Source organism: Cyanistes caeruleus, chromosome 7 (assembly GCF_971803275.1).
Source record: "Cyanistes caeruleus chromosome 7, bCyaCae1.hap1.1, whole genome shotgun sequence".
In the NCBI taxonomy this organism is placed as follows: domain Eukaryota; kingdom Metazoa; phylum Chordata; class Aves; order Passeriformes; family Paridae; genus Cyanistes; species Cyanistes caeruleus.
The window spans coordinates 9,097,720-9,103,719 of NC_141707.1; positions in this window are offsets into that span (position 1 = coordinate 9,097,720).

A 6,000-nucleotide genomic window follows, 5' to 3' on the forward strand; every position below is an offset into this window, starting at 1 on the left:
TGATAATAGAGTGGTGGTGGGTAAATCTGAAAACCAACATTAGGGCTGTAAAGGATGTGAAAACATCCTGCCAGAAATTTTTCAGGATTTTGAGAAGAAAAAAAAAAATGTACTAAACAAATGTGTCCTTAAACTGCAGTTGAATTTTTGTGGGGCAATAATCCCTTTTTCAGAACCTGCTCATTGACTAGTTTTACTTGTGTATTGTGACCTTCAAGATTCCACAATTAGGGGGTGAAGTAAATTTTAGAATTTTCAAATCCAAAATAAAAGTTTTAATATAATTTTTAATTTACGTTAATTACATGTTATTTAATTAAAGTAAATAACAATGTTTAATATTATGCAATCATTTGCTTCCCTTTTCCCATTAATCCTGATTCTTGTAAAAGTATCTTCTATAAAACAAGAACAGCAGCCAAATGTTCACCTTGCCACTCATGGGTGTATTTATCAGGCTGTCAGAAGAGTCACTTACTGTGACTGGTTTTTTTAATCAAAAAAAATGTATAATCTATCTCTTGCATATTGGATGAACTCCTTCATCCCTTGCAGCTCCAGTGAGTGGGAGAGAGTGCAAGCAGCACTGGCTGCAGTGTTAAAGATGCTTTTAGGAGATAAAAAATTAATTCTGAGACAAAGTATGAGAGGCTGAAAATAGGAAAATAAAGGACTGGACTGAATATCATAAATTAAGAAAGCAATATATCTCAAATATATATTTGAGAGAGAGTTTGCTGAAATTCCCATTCTCTCTGGAAGACTCCTTCTGTCATGTATTTCTGTGTTTGATCTCCCACTGCTGTGTGATCTCTTTCTACTCTGTGAGGTTTTTGTGGCTGGTAGATATTGCATACTTAGATCTCTTAAAAGCATCGAGTAGTCTGTAATATTTGTTTTTATTCAATATTTATGCTATTGCTTCATTCTCTGAATACTCTGATTTGCCTTGATAAAACTGCTAAAGTTTTCACAAGATGGAATTTACCTCTTGCCACTGTATCACAATGTGCTATGAACCTTTTAGTCCCAGCTCTTGATTTTTCATTTCACACAAGCATTAAAAAAAAATATGGCTTCAATCCTGTTTTATTAAGCTGGTATCTGGTATTCAGTCTTGTCCAAAGTAAGTAACTGGAGAAGAGGGCCAAACCAAGTCTTCATTAAATTGCTGAATTAGGTTTTTAGTTGATCAGTTCCTTTATTTTTATTTTTATTTTTTATTTTCAAAACCCAGGCCTCTGAGGCAGCTGGCACCCACTTAAGCAGCAAGGAAACACTGGGAAAACTTTCTGCCATCATAAACATCTTTGCTAGGTACTATTTTCCTACAAGTCAGAGGAATCAAGAAATTGACCTAAAAGTGGGCATTCTGTATCCTGGGAAGATACAAATTGTCTTAAAAAGTCTGTTCTAAAATCCTTTCCTTAGTCAGTCTCCTGGCTGGTTTATTTTCCCCTCTGACAATGCTTTGAGCAGGTTCAGAGATAACAAAGTTGAGGTGTCTCAACACACAGGCAATGTCACCAATTTCATGGAATTGGCCTGAAGCTGAATGATTTAAAAATGAGGACTTTCAGTGGTGTAAATGTCATCATTTGGGAAAGTTAAAGCTTGTGCATCCTCTATTATTACCTGCAAGTAAATCCCCGTGAATTTGTTATCTTGTGGGGGAAAAAACTGTTGAAATTAGTTCAGCCAGGAGAAACCAGTGATTCTGGGGAAATATTTCCTGAAAAGCAGTTGAATAAATTCAGAAACTATTTTTTGATAAAGTCAAAGATTTATTTTTTTTCCTGCAAAATACAGCCTTTATAAATAGAAGCATATAAAAATTCACTGAACTATATCTCAAGATTTGCAAGAGACCTTAGTGGCCTTTGAGGGGAATGAGTTTTTAACAAGATTTAATCAGCAAAATTTGGGTTCTCTGAGCTCTAGGAATCATCTGAAATTCTTCTTCCCCCATAAAATCAGGTGTGTCTGATGTTAAGATGGGTAGTTCTCCTTCCCTAAGGAAAATATCTTTATGCTGAAGGCCAAACCCTAATAACTCTGCAAAAGAATTCCTTACTCTAATATCTTATTGCTTATTCTTCTGTTTTATTTTCCAGTCAACCATATTCAGATAAAAACCTACCTCCAGTTCTAGTAAGGGCTAAAAAGAATATTAAATGCTAGGCTGAAGTCTACGTGGAGATTTCTATGGACTGCTTCTGACAGCAAACTGGTGCCTTTCCAAGTAAATTTCGAGTAACTAGCTAGTTCACCAAGGTGCTCAAGTCACCTCATCTTAGAATATTTGATCTCCAAAATGAAATGACACTTCATTTTCTTGTCACTGAGTGTATTTGATCACAGTTCTTGAAAGTGTATGATTTCAAAGCAGACGTGCCTGCCCTCAATTACTGTCCTTCTGAACCTTTTTCCTGTTCCCTCCTACTAACAGATTAAGCTATTTTAATGTGTGTTCTTGAGTACTTATTTAAATAGAGCTTTATTGTAGAGACCTGGTTTCTAAGTTGGTGTCTAGGAGTCATCTCAATTATTTTGTTGTTTTTGGTGAAGAATGAATGGAGAGGGGCACGAGCGTAAATTTCAGCGGTTTGGTTCTAATTTTTCTCACCAAATCAAGCAGCCCTTTTGGAAGCTGGTGACTTTGCTGTGGAGCTGCGGGCTCCACAGAGATATTTTCTGTTTTAAGCCAAGCCCTGCTGGAGAATCCAGGCTGAGACACACGGGAGGGGACGAGGATCAGAGCTGACAAAGGATGCTGTTGCTGTCCCCAGCCATTTGTTCCATCACTCTGATGAATGTTCCTGACCCCGAGGCAGGGATGTCTGCTCAGCTCATCAATGAGGTCCCAAAGAGCAGCAGTTTTCAGTCTGGCCTCATGTGGTAATGAACTTCTGCCGTGGCTTGCCTTGCTGTGGAGGGCTCCAAGCACCACGTGAGGTGATGGGAGAGGGGGTTTGAAAGTGGATCAGATCTCTGGCGCAGGGATGGGCCGTGCAGGAAGGTGGTTACAAAATTAGCACTCCAGTTTTGGTCTGTTTCTGCAATATTTTCAGTATTTAAAGGGGTTGTAAAGCAACTGATGAGGTTATAGTTAATTACTTCAGAGGTAAAACAAAAAAGTGATGTAACTATTTCTATCATTTTTGAAGAAAGGAAGAGCAGGACAGCCTTTGTCTGCCACTTACTAAACTTTTCCACTGGAAGACAGACTAGCACCTGGAATTTGTATACCCTACAAGATTTTTAGCTTTCTTAAGAAAAATCTAAATTTTTTTTACAGTTGCAGCTGTTGATAAGAAAGTACATTATGAATTGGCATTAAATTGTATTAAATGTCTCCTTGCAATCATACAATTAACCTGGTTAATTACCTGAAGCTTCCAAAACAGGCTTGAAATTGAAGAAACACTTTCTTTAAATACTTTATTAAAATAGTTTTAAAATATTAAAATATGTGAATGTAGTATGCAATGATGAGTTCATGCATGTCTGTAAAGGAGGACCAAGTGGACCACAAGGATACACCTCAAACAGGGCATCAGCTTCTGAAACTTACTGGGAAAGCCATGGGCTTGCCCAGAACCTTTCTGAATGTTTTCCTTTGTGTCAGAGAGTAGAACTTCAATGCAGGAGAAAAGGGGACTGGCAGCTGCTGCTGGTCCTACCCTTTTACATGCCTTTTGATGTTTTTGAAGGTATCCCACTAGAGGAAGGACAAGAAGGTGCAGAGGTCCCATGTCCTGCACCATGGAGTAAGAGGAAAACAATGAGCATGTGCTGAACTTCTGCCCTAAATGCAGCTGAAACCAAACATGCACTCACCTGACTTCCTTTGCCCTTAGACCTGAAGCTGATTTTTAAAACAATGTAAATGACATTGCTTTGTACACATGCTGTGTGTTTCAATTAGGGGTTATCATGTTTTCATATCAGTTACCTCTTGTAATACAGCTTAGTTTTCCCCTGCTTATTTGGATACTCTTTTTTTAAATGAATAGCATTCAAATAATCTGAAGTGCTTTTAGTAAGTTTTTTTAGTCCTTAAACTCAATGGAAAATAATAGTCAAAGTAAAGGCAGAGTATGAATTTATTTAGCTATTTTTCTTGTCTAGGAATGACTGATTAAATTAGGTGATGATAATGTCACTTATATTTGGTGCATTTTCTTCTTTGTCAGTAATTTTTCTCATTATGTCTTTTCAAAGGCTTGAATAATTGTGAAAAACACACTTAGAATACAAATCAGACCTATCAGAATAGTTTCATTTTTAATTGGTGAAGATGATTTAATGAATACTTTAACACATTTTATGTGAGCAAGCCTGTACACTTGTAGCAGTCTCAAATTTGGAACATTTTTATTTCACTTCGTGTGCACACACACACACACACAGAGAAGACCCCATCATTTAACATCTCAGCTAGGTCAGGGGGTGTCCCCACATCAAGGCCTGGAGCTGCCCTGTAACTGCAGCAGAGTGGAGTTTAATTCCTTCAGCAGGACCATTGCAAATGATGGGATTTAAGCACAGTCTGGGTGTCATTAGGACATATCAGCCCTTGGAGCTAGAAGAGGACAGGATAAGGGGACAGCAGTGCAATTTTTGAGAAGAGAGCTGGGAGCTCCTTCTCTAACAAATTCTACGGCCTCTGTGTGTACAAGGCACACAAGATGAAACCTGGGTGAAATCTGAAAGGTGGCCATCACTAAAAGTCAAGTATTCTATGAGTTCACTTTCCAAGTAGGTTAAATTTTGAGTCCCACTTGCTCAGACTTCTCAGGCTGACCTGGAGGGGGTGGATCTATCCCTAGGGCAAAAAATTGCCAACAGATTTTGGGGGCTGTGGTTGTGCAACCAGCAGCAGTATGTGTGAAAGATATTCCAGTGCTGTATCCTGCTCTATGACAGCAGAAAATAAGATGCAATGAAGACTTAATTAAATGCTGCCACCTTCTTCACATAGATAGAACATCTGAAGATTAAATGAGTCCTCAGATGTGTCCTCAGATTCAAAAGATTCTACATTATAGTAGAAATAATGCAAAATACTGCACTGTCCCTGAATATATCATACATGGTAGTGTAATGGACTATCATATGAGGCTGTCTATAAAGCTTAAGTGAGCTAAAAATGGGAATGTGGGCAGTCTTGGAACATATAACTTCCAGGTTGGTGTGTAGGTGTGAATTGGAGATGTTGCATTAACCTCTTTGCTGTTCAAACTGTGCTGCACTATCAACTGCTCCTTAAAGGATTCAGTTGGGAAATTAATGATGTCAATTTAGAGCTTGAGCCTCACTGAGGATGGGTTTCAATGCAGCACTGCAGTACTGGGGCAAATAGAGTTTTACTGGCCTCTAAAATTGTTTTCTGGAACCAAGAGCAGGAGAGAGATAGAAAAATGTAAGAAAGACTGGGTAGAAGTAATAAAAATACTGTCTAAAAAAACCCCAACACCCTTATGAAAGAATGAGATTTACTTAGGTCTGCTCATATCTCTGGGTTCCATTTAGTATGCAGGGAAGAATTGTGTAATATTTTATCACTAGAAAATACGGCAGATATGTTACTACTGTCTTTTCTCCATTGAAAGGAACTTCAGTTTTCTTAACAGCACCACTAATCTTTATCAATTCTGTTTCAATTCTATTACAGTTGCTCCTATTTCACGCTGGTTCACAAGTTTTAAAGCAGTTTTGCTTTTGTTACTGAAGGTTCTTTGTCACAAGCTGTGACAAAGGTGCAGAAGCTTCCTCTCTATAGAGCTAGGTCTCATTTATCCATAGTTATCTATAACAAAGGTGCCTCATCTGAATGGCACACTTTAAATATGTATAGAACATTGGAATACAGATGCATTACAAGAAGAAGGGAGTCTGTGTCACGCTGCTGGAAATCATCTGAGCATCACTGATAAGTGAGACGCTGAACAGCCGCGAGGCCTGTGTGCAGTGGAGTGTGTTGCTGTTCATTCCTCT